Source organism: Corylus avellana, chromosome 7 (assembly GCF_965113065.1).
Source record: "Corylus avellana chromosome 7, dhCorAvel1.hap1.2, whole genome shotgun sequence".
NCBI classification, from domain to species: Eukaryota; Viridiplantae; Streptophyta; class Magnoliopsida; order Fagales; family Betulaceae; genus Corylus; species Corylus avellana.
This window is the reverse complement of record NC_142496.1, coordinates 11,071,494-11,083,575: the sequence shown is the minus strand read 5'-3', so window position 1 is coordinate 11,083,575 and position 12,082 is coordinate 11,071,494.

Genomic DNA, 12,082 nt, shown 5'->3' with positions numbered 1-12,082 from the left:
CATAGAGCCTCATATCTAGAAAACTTCTTCACCTCTAATGCCTTTGAAATAGAAAACCAAAGTTCTTGAATGGGTTTTAAAGTCGAAGAGAGTGATTGTTGTTGCAGGGGGAGAGAGACTTGTATGTGAATTCTCATTGAATCACATGCTCGGTATGGATTAGTCCTTTCAATTCAACGAAAAACTCACTGGCTTATTGAAATGCCAGAACTGGTTTAGTTTCTCGTAGTTTTTGATATTTTTTTTCTCTGTCCAAATGATTTTTTTTTTTTTTTTTACGCTGGAGTGAGAGAGACAGGAGCGAGGGAGGGAGAGCAAAACTCGTTCTTCTTCGCTGGTGGCCGAAACCCTTGCACCGGAGTGAGAGAGAGGGTGAGCGACGGAGATCGCCAATGGAGGGTGAGCAAGGGAGGGAGAGCGGGAGAGGGAGAGGGGTTCTTGACTTCTTGTGGCGCAGGCCGACAGAGGAAAGAGAAGCTTCTTTTCTTTTGATATTTTTTGTTCTCTCCTGCAACGTGGTTGATGTCACGTCATTCCGGAACCAAAATTTGGGAAAACCTTCGAGATCCATAACATTTCTCTTCAATTTATATCACAAATGTTACATGGGTAATGGATAAAAACTGAAATGGTACTTCCGTCCATCTGGCATTCAAAAACTTAATGGAAATCCACATCATTGCCACTAAACCCCTTTAAAATGTCAACACATGTCCCAAGTGCCAAATAGACACGTCTCACTAGATCAACTAAGTGCCACGAAATAAAAACAAAATCCACATCATAAACAAATATTTTATTGTAACAACATATAACCTGCCCTTTTCTCTTTTGTTTTTCATGTCTTGATATACCCCTAAAAAATCCCAAATCGCATGAACCCTAGTTACCACTGACCACTGATTTGGTCTTTTCTACTCAAATCAAATGACAAATCTGAAGCAAAAGAAGTCAATTCACCTTCGTCTATTGGTGACCCATGTGGTTTAACAACTTTATTTTTTGCCCCATCGGTTTCAATTTATATCACATCATTAATTTTAGGGTTAAGTACTTTTTTGGCCCATGTGGTTTAATAATTTTATTTTTTGTCCCATCGGTTTCAATTTATATCACAAATGGTATATAGGTAATGGATAAAAACTGAAATGGTACTTCTGTCCATCTATCATTCAAAAACTTAACGAAAATCCACTTCACTGCCACTAAGCCCCTTTAAAATGTCGACACATGTCCCAAGTGTCAAATAGACACGTCTCACTAGATCAACTAAGTGCCACGAAATAAAAACAAAATCCACATCATAAACAAATATTTTATTATAACAACATATAACCTGCCTTTTTCTATTTTGTTTTTCATGTCCCGATATATCCCCAAAAAATCCCAATTTGCATGAACCCTAGTTACCATTGACCACTAATTTGGTCGTTTCTACTCGAATCAAACGACAAATCTGAAGCAGAAGAAGTCAATTCAACTTCGTCTACTGGTGACCTGCATTCATGTAGAAATGACCTCTTCTACTTCAACATTGCAGGATGACAGAAGATGGATTCTGCCACTTCTTTAATATCTTGTCTTGACAAAGGAACCACTGAATTTCTCGAATAATCAGAATCAGTTTCCAAAACCAATAGTTGAGCTAATAAGTTCTCTACGAGATTAAAGCAAATATCTGCAAGTTGTTGGAGTTCAGCTAATGGTTTAATTTTATAAGATGATTGTATCTGGTGGATCCAAAATAGCACAAGTCGCAGATAAGAAGTACTGGTGACATGCATTTGAGTAGAATCGGCTTCTTATGCTTCAGATTATTCGAGTAGAACCAAATCAGTGGTTAGTGGTAACTAGGGTTCATGCAATTTGAGATTTTTTGGAGATATATTGGGACATGAAAAACAAAAAAGAAGGCATGTTATATGTTGTTATAATAAAATATTTGTTTATGATGTTAATTTTGTTTTTATTATGTGGCACTTAGTTGATCTAGTTAGATGTGTCTAGTTAGCACTTGGGATAGGTGTCGACATTTTAATGGGGTTTAGTAGCAGTGACGTGGATTTTCATTAAGTTTTTTAACGGCAGATGGACGGAAGTGTTAACTCACCATTTATCCCAAAAGCTTAAACTGATAGGAAGAGATAAATTTAATCACTTAATCATTAGTTTAACACCCTTATGTGTTGGCTCAAACTCCCTTTAAATAGGTGAGGCCTAACACATGGAATATTTAATTTAAATGGGGGTTGAATTGAAGGAGTCAAGGTTCGACCCCAGGACCTTTGGTTCTGAAACCATGTTAAATTACTAGCTATCCCAAAAGTTTAAGTTTATAGGAAAATATAAATTTAATCATTTAATCAATACTTCACACTCCCCCTCAAGTGTGGGCTCAAACTCCCTTTTAATAGGTAAGGTCCAATACATGAAATATTTAATTGAAATGTGGGTAAATGATTGAGTCAAGGTTCGATCCCAAAATGTTTGCCTTTGATACCATATTAAACAACCACTTACCCCAAAAGCTTAAACTGATAAGAAGAGATAAATTTAATCACTTAATCATTAATTTAACAGGAAGTACCATTTTAGTTTTTATCTATTACCTAGGTACCATTTGTGATATAAATTGAAACCGAATGGCCAAAAAATAAAGTTGTTAAACCCTAGGGGCCAAAAAAGTATTTAACCCTTAATTTTATGGGGTTTATTTTATTTAAAAAAAAAATCATAAAATTTAAAAACTAATTTTCAAATTTTGCTTTTTATTTGAGAGACATAATGTTACGTTATTTGAAAAAAATATATATATCTAGTTATCTTTATTATATGAGTCTTTTACTATTTATTTTTAGTTGTTGTCTCTTAAAGCATTCCCAATGGAGAAGCCAAATTTTTATGTAAAATAGCTCTTCAAAACTCACTTTACCTAGGCGGTTACTGATGAATGCCAAATATTGTATATTTGGGTCCCTTAATTTACATTAGTTAATCTTTTAACTGTGTCGTTATATAATTTTTTGTTTTAGTTTTGTTTTTTTAGTGTTTTATAGGTCGTTGAAGAAAAACTATAGTTTTAAAAGGGAAATTGCAAAGTCTTAAAGAAAGTCGGAAAAAGAGCAATCTGGAGGCTTAGGATCAAGTGCATAACCATGAGCTCGAGTGCATGTGCGCTCAATCACAAATGGGTTGAGCTCGAGCACACCCACTCCCACAAGCCAATACCAGCGCATAGCGCTGTGCAGCAGAGGAAGAATTCGCATGCACGAGTACGATTGATCGCACTGGACATGTGATCGAGCGCACTCGCATCTCACAACTGGCGGCCAGACTCCATTTCCAAACCAAAATGGGTTTTCAGTCTTATTTTGGGACTAGGCGAGAGACTTCCAAATTATATAGGTTTACTAGGACTTCTAAGACTCTCCTAAGCCCTATAAATAGATCTCTAAGCCTTCAAGAAACATACACAAGTCCAAAGAACAAAAATCCACAGCTTTTCTCTTTAGTTTAGTTTTTCTTTAGGTTTTAGTTTCATAGTCATGTGGAGCTAAATTCTCAACTAAGGTTGAAGATGAAGCCTCACCGATGAAGAAAAACACTACTTTTATGTAAGTCTTTTTTTATTTCGATTTTATTGGGTTTATTATTTTAATTGTTTTACTTATTTTCAATGTGTGGAATGATTATTGGATATCTTTTCTGATTCAATAATACACTTGATGATTTGAGATAACTTCTACATAATTGATTACTTGGTTTTATTTGCATAAAAATTGGATATCCCATGTGATTTATTCTTCGGATACATTTGGTGTTTCAATTAAATTTGGATTCATTTTCTGATTTGTGCAATGAATGGATAAATGGGATGGTTTTGATTAATTCTTTGAAGCATAGTAAAACATACATAAGATTTAATTTGTGAGAACTTTGGATTAATATTGATGAACATGAAGTATGTTGTTATGATTTGGTGGGTGTGAATTCCAAAACCTTAGTACTTTTATCTATTGATTTACTTAGTTTATTTAGTTTATGTTTATGTCTTTTAATTTTCAAAAACCGCAATTCAAAACTCTATTGGAACTAGGTTAGGGTTTAATAGGTTTAGATATAAATTGTTCTTTCAAAAGCACAATTCTCTGTGGGTTCGACCTCGCACTTGCAAAACATTATATTGCAAATGATTCGTGCAAATGATTCGTGCACTTGCAAGTATTAAAATTTGCACAATAAGTTTTTGGCCCAGTTGTCGGGGAATTGTTTAATTTTTTAAACCAATTTATGTTTAAATTGATTTTATCTTTCTACTAGTTATAATTAAGATTTTTTTTTTCTGCAATTTTTATTACTGTTTCAAAAAAAAAAAGAAAAAAAAAAGAGATGTTTCTTTTCTTTTTTGTTTTGTTTTGTTTTTTTTTTTTATTGTTTTGCAGTTCTTGCCGGACCAGACGTGTAGCACCCGCTCGAGTGCACATATGTACGCTCGAGCACACTCGTGCCGCGAGGAGCACCAGTCAACAAACCAGCATGCAGCAAACAGCACCTCTTGCACCTCAACGCATATACGATCGAGTGCAACTACAATACGTTCGAGCGCATCCGCGGCTAAGGCAGTAATTAGCTCAGTTGAGCGTGTCTGCACTCGACAACCCCTTGCGCAAGTGCGAGTGCATCAACTCCCAAGGCAGCACCACTAATGGATCAACGCACCTAAGCCCGATCCCATCCAACCTGCGCTCGAGCACACCTCCACAGGTAGCACCAACAGACTAGCAGTAGCCGAAAAATTTTGCCAAATTTATTTTTTGTCCTTTTGTGAGTTTTTACAAGTTTAGTTTTTTTTTTTTTTTTTTGTGTTAGTTTTTTTTATTTAAAAAAATTATGGTTAATGTTTTATGTGGGATATTTGCATGCTAAAAAGTGAGAGTGATCATGAATTTTTAAGCTGAGATCAACGCCTTGTATGACAAATTAGACCAATCAAAGTAGCTAGATCTACCCCTACCCATTTTTCTCACACTTACACACCATATAAACCATGTTCATACTGCTCAAATCTTTATCATAGTGATAATAATTGTCCATCTTAGGGACAAGTTTCTAATTTTTCATATGAGCAAATGAACACCACTTTCTCCAATCCGAGGTTTGATTCAAATTTCAATTTCTACAACTCGGACTGGAGCAACCAATCTGATTTCTCAAGGTTAGCTCAAGCTACAAGAAATTTTCTTCCTAAAGATGAAATAGTGCAACTTTTTCCAACTACTCACATTGATGACTTAGATAAGAGAAAAGACCAACTCAAGATAGCTAGGTATTTGTGTTGTTTGTATTGCTATAATCCTACTCACCACCAAAGCGAATGTCCATTCGTTTTACACTACGTGAGCATGATTAATAAGGATGATACTAGTAATTCTTATCATGAGCAAGTCCAAGTCACCATCACACTTGAGAGGGAGAAAATTGTGGATAATAGTGAGGAGGAAGAAAAAGAAGAGCAAGTTGATCACTCTAAGCAAGTTGAACACCCAGAGAACAGTGAGTCCCCAACAGATCCTAATCTGCCCAGTGACATGGAAGTGAGTATTGAAGCTCCTGCCTGTATCACTGTCCTTCTTAAGAAATCAAGAATCCAAAGCTTCATCACCTGAATGTCTCAAAGAGCCATCTCATGTCAAGATACTCAAGGACTTGTGCACACAAGCACACAAATCTATGAACCACTTTCCTAAAAAGATCATTCCAAGCAAGCAATCCTACATAAGATGGCGAAACATCATTCCAGAGTGCTATAAAGTTTTGAAGAAGAAAGGGTGAAAGGAATTGGTTGGACATCCGCATGATCGGGGGAAGCACTGTAAAGTTTTCTCTTCCAATTTATTTTCTGCACTTCACTCCACCAGTTCTTTCTTTTCTTTTTCATTAGATTTTTTCTTTTTTAATTTTTTTTATGTGTTTTTGTTTCTAACAGCAATTAAACTTTTGATGTTTGTTTCTATGAAAAAAATTGCTGTTAGTTTTGTTGACAGGTGTTTTGGTGTTTGAGTTTGGGGGGTGCCCTGCCTCTTTTTCACACCTTGATGTTTCCTTACATATGAAAAAAGTTCAACACAACATATGAAAGAAGTTCAAATAAAACATATGAAATATATGATTATATGTCATATTATATATGATTATATGTATTATTTGTTATTATATAATCGTATGATTTAATAATCAATTCATCATGTGATATAATCATATCAATTATAGTGATAATATTACTAAAATTAGAATGATTATACATTAATACTTCAATTGTGTTTATAAGTAACATATTGTTTAATCCAATGTCAATTACTTAATTTGATATATTACAAATCACATTATCATTGTACATTAATAATATGATTCACTTGAATAAAGTATTTGAATTGTCATTGAATCATGTGATTAAGTATTGATATTATACATTTATATTATTCATATGCATATATGTATAATTATAATTTATAATATATATAGACTTATAAGTTTATAATATACATTGAAACTAAGTCTCTAGTTACTTAATTGTTGTATTAGTATGAATTGGTATACTTATGACTTATGTCATATTATATATGTATAATATGTTATTATATAATCATATAAATTAGAATGATAATACATTAATACTTCAATTGTGGTTATAAGTAACACATTATTGAATCTAATGCCAATTACTTAATTTGATATTATACAAATCACATTATCATTGTACATTAATAATATGATTAACTTGAATAAAATATTTGAATTGTCATTGAATCATATGATTAAGTATTGATCTTATACATTTATATTATTCATATGCATATATGTATAATTATAATTTATAACATATATACACTTATAAGTTTTTTTCTTTTTTGAAATGATATACACTTATAAGTTTATAACATACATTGGAACTAAGTCTCTAGATACTTAATTATTGTATTAATATGAATTGGTGTACTTATGAGTTGTATCATATTTTATATATATATATAATTTGTTATTATATAATCAAATGATTTAATGATCAATTGATCATGTGATATAATCATATAAATTATAGTGATAATATATTAATACTCAAATTGTGATTTAATTATCTAAAAAAAAAAAATTGTGATTTAATGATAAAGTGATTATGTTATATGTATAAATATTATTATAATTATAATTATAAAAATATATTATATAAAAAGGCAGTTAGCGGTCAGCGGTTACGATTAATAAACTAAATAACCTCTAATCGCTAACCGCTAGGCAGTTATAGCAGTTAGCGGTTAATATGGTTAAGCAATTACGCGGTTAGCGATTAGCAGGCGGTTTCTAACCGCTCACATTGACACCCCTATCAAAAACCCCAATTCAAAACGCTTTTGGAACTAGGCTAGGGTTTAATTGGTTTAGATACAAATTGTTATTTCAAAAGCACAATTCTCTGTGGGTTCGACCTCGCACTTGCAAAACAATTATGTTTAGCGATTTTAGCCAATAACCGCTAACCGTAACCGCCTTTTCACCCCCACTATAAGATGTTTGTAGCTAGGGTTGTAAACGAGTTGATACACTCGACAGCTTGTTTGATACCCGTTCAGTTAAACTCAACTCGAACTCAAGCTCGACATTGTACAAACTTGCTTGTTACCATAGATTCCCGCTCGATTAGCTAGTAATACATACCCGGTTCGCTCAATTGAACTTGATGAGGGCTCGCAAGCTAAACTCGTTTTAAGCTCAACTCGATCAGCTCACCCGACTTGTTTAAGGCTCGTGAGCTCGACTAATTTAACGCTCAACTCGCCTGGCTCGTTGGCTTGATCATATATATATATATAATGGGTTATATAGTGATATAAGTATTTATTTATATAGATTAATTAATATTTATATCTTTATTATCATAATTTATTACTTCTTATTTATTATAGATAATCTCATATCATATGATATTATTATTTTAATTCATAAGCTATAAGTAATAATATTATAACCACATAATATCACACAAGTATAAAACTTCATATGAATACAATATATCATTAGTTATTTAATGTATTGTATGTTAATATATAAATATAATGACAATGTAATTCATATATTATCAAATTAAGTGATTAGTATTGAAGTAACCAATGTGTTTGTTTTAGTCACAAGTAAAAACTTATCATTCGAATTTAGATCATGTGATCATATAATTTAGTATATATACACACACACTAACATAAATTAACTAGTTAGTTAGTGTTAGAATAGTTTCTCGACACGGTAAATTGTATGTTCTTCAAGGCGGCTTCGATCACGTGCTTCGATGATCCCACGACCTGTGATGCCCCAAGTTTCCAAGTATTAATTATCTCAAAATCACCCATTGCACTTAAGCCTAGAAAACTATTTTTTTTAATCACAAGCGTGCCTTAACCTTAAACCAAGCTTACACTTGAAATTAGCCATAAAAACGAAATTTAACTTTATGGCTGAATGTTCAGTAGGGGACCACACTAAACATTTGACCATGTCCTTAGTGCAAATGTTCGGCAGGGGACCACATCGAATGTCCATTGAACAAAATTTGATACTCTGGGTATTGACCAAACATTCCACTTGCAACCCTAGAACCACTATGCAATAATACACCGATCGTTCGCCAATAGTACCGAACGTTCCAAGACGGTCTTAAAAGCATTTTTAACTCATTCTCCACATCTGCATAATAAGACACTCCCCCTCATCCCCTTTGTCCCTTAGCCTCCCTTTGCACTAGAAACTCTAACCCCAAAGTGAGAGTTGAGTTTTAGAGAGGAATGAGGAAGTTTTGGGGGAGATTTTGCTATCTTCAAGGTAACTCTTGAACTTTCACTAAGCTTTCATATTGTCTTGCTATTATCCTTGCCTTCTTCAAAGTTTTGAAAGTATCATAACTTGTGAACCATTTTTCCGCTTGGAAGAAAAAGAGTAGTTTTCAAACGTTTTGGAAACACTCACTAATTTCTCGGTTTTTCCTGTATATTATGCCCTACTATGTATATGAATGTTTAGAGCCTTATTAGTAGTTTTTAACATGGTGACATTAGGATAGAAGCCCAAAACCTGGCATTTTGGACACTGCCCGAACGTTCCCTAGTTTTGGCCGAACGTTCGCCTCCATGTCTGAACATTTGTCACTTGTGCAGAACATTTTCTTAGAATCCAAAATGCATAGAAATAGGGTTTTATGACCTTTTAGCTAAATGTATTTGTAACGCCCTAGATAATTATTAAGTTTATTATTAATATGATAAAATTGCACATGAGATGATTTAGAATAATAGATATAATAATAACAATATTTGTGAGATAATAATATAATAGCAATATTATTTAATGATGATATACTTATGTAATACAAGTTTAAAGTGATAAAGAGATTAACTAATAATAATGTTAGTGTGATAATAAGTCCTAGTGTGGTAAATAATTATATGTATGGGTAAATTGTAGTTGAAATAAATGGTAAGGGTGAAATATGAATTATAGGTAGTGGGGTGTAAATTTTGCAATTCTAAATAGTTTGGGCTTTAAAAATAGAAAGAGAGTTTTAAAAAAAGAGAAATAATTGCAAAAGGCAAGCTTTATGTTGTGGGTCCCACGTGCAGCCCACTCCCCCAATCCTTTCTTTCTTTCCTTCTTTCTGTCTTTCTCCCTCACCCCCCCCCCCCCTTTTCCCCATTCTCTCTCACTCTTTCTCCTTCCACACACCACACACAGAGCCTAGATTGGGAGAGAAAGAGCTGCAGATTGAGAGAGAGAGAGAGAGGGATACTGCTGGCTGGGAGAAAGAAAGAGGAAGAAGAAGAAAGAGAAGAAGAAAGAAGAAAAAGAAAAGAAAAGGAAAGTGACGAATTTGAAGGGGGTTTCGGCCATGGGTGCTTGAGAGGTAAAAGCTTTAGTCTTTCCTTGTAATTTTCGTGTTACCCATGAGATTAGAAGCTAGAAATTGTGTGGATTTGTGGGGCTTTTATTTGGGTCCGAAAATTAGGGTTCTTGAAAGGAATTTTGTTATATGGTTGAATTTTTAGTTTCTCTTTAAGGTTTTGTTCTACCCATTGTATATCAAGCTTGAAAGCATGTTTATTTGGGAAATTTCTAATTAGGTCCAAAAATTGGGAAATTTTAATTAGAAGCCTAATTCCTAAAATTAGCTTGGGGTTTTTGTGTGTAGTAGATTGCTATACATTATTCAAGTTTTGGGTTATTTTATTAAGGGGTTGAAACTCCAATTTTACTTGTTGGTAAAATATGGACATAAACCATAATTTTATATAGTTTGATTTAATTTGGGGCTTTAGGTATATGAACAATAGCAATGTTGTTTCAATGGGTTAATTACATTTCAAGTGTTAATTAATCCTAGGTTTTTATGGGATTCCATGGAAATTGATAACTATAAGGTTTAGGGTCTAATATGTCATATTAGAATCATGATTATAGTAAGTGTTATGAGAATTATAAAGTTGAGGGTAAATTGCTAGATTAAATGGCTTAGAAGATAATAACAATTATGGGTTAAGTGTAATGCTTAACCTAGAGTCTATGCATATGCCTCAAGATTTAGTGATTTAATATATTATGATGTAGAATCATAGTTCAATGTAACTAAGTTATTTGATAATTAATCAATTAGCTAATAGAGTGTGATACTTGTAGTGCTCAAGTATCTTTATAGAGTGCAAATTGTTGAGTTAAGAATAGAGCTTAATTATGTGTTTATTATGTAAATGCTTAGGTGTATTGCGGTTGAGAAAAGAATCCACCGAAGGGTACTCAAGCGAAAAAGGTAAGTATTTTACATACTGGGCACAATGTACTATTTTTAAAGTATAAAAGATGTTTTGCTTGAATGATTGATGTATGATGTTTTGAGATACTATGATTGTTGGTGATGTTCTATGAGATGTGTTGGATGAATGTTCGATTTAATGTTTCTATAAGCTTTTATGGATTTGCAAGATAATGTGATGATTATGTTGTCATGAGTATTTCGATGATTTGTATGGTTTACGACATGATTCTATGATTTTATGATATGAGTTATGATAGCATATGATTGTATGAAAATGATGTTAAAAGAAAGATAAGTAGTCTTACTTTGTAGATGGCCCAAGTAGCAGCAAGCAAAGTAAGGTTAGGGATAAATGATGATAAAGAAAAGGTAACTAGTCTTACTTTGTAGATGGCCCAAGTAGCGGCAAGTAAAGTAAGGCTAAGGACAAATGATGTTAAAGAAAAGGTAACCTGCCTTACTTTGTAGATGGCCCAAGTAGCGACAAGCAAAGTAAGGTTAGGGACAAACGATGTTAAAGAAAGGGTAACTGGTCTTACTTTGTAGATGGTCCAAGTAACGGCAAGCAAAGTAAGAAAGGTCCTTGTTTTGTAGATGCCACAAGTAGGGGCAAGCAAAACAAGGATTGGCCTTACTCTGTAGATGACACAAGTAGGAGCAATCAGAGTAAGGACAGAGACAAATGATGTTAAAGGAAAGGTAACTGGTCTTACTTTGTAGATGGCACAAGTAGCGGCAAGCAAAGTAAAAACGGTCCTTGTTTTGTAGATGGCACAAGTAGGGGCAAGCAAAACAAGGATTGGCCTTATTCTGTAGATGGTATAAGTAGAGGGAAACAGAGCAAGGACAGGGACTAATGGTACACAGTGAAACAAGAAACAAGAATGACAATGATGAGCATGAGCTTGCATGGCATATGAATGTTATGATGATGATGATGATATATGATTATGATGATTTTTATGCTAGACGTATCGGTATGCATACGAGACGGGAGATGGAACCGTGCGTATGTATATCGTTATGGATAGATGATGCATGGTGACTTTCCATATGTTTTATTGTTAAGCTATAAAATATGTAAGTATGTATAAAGTTAGATGGGATAGTATGCGCATGTTCCAAGAGCGGAAGATCGGGCTTACGTATACTTTCACAACTAATCTAGTATGTTTTTAAATGATAATTCTTTTTGAATGCCTAGTGAGTTCTATACTGCTGAGCGTCTCT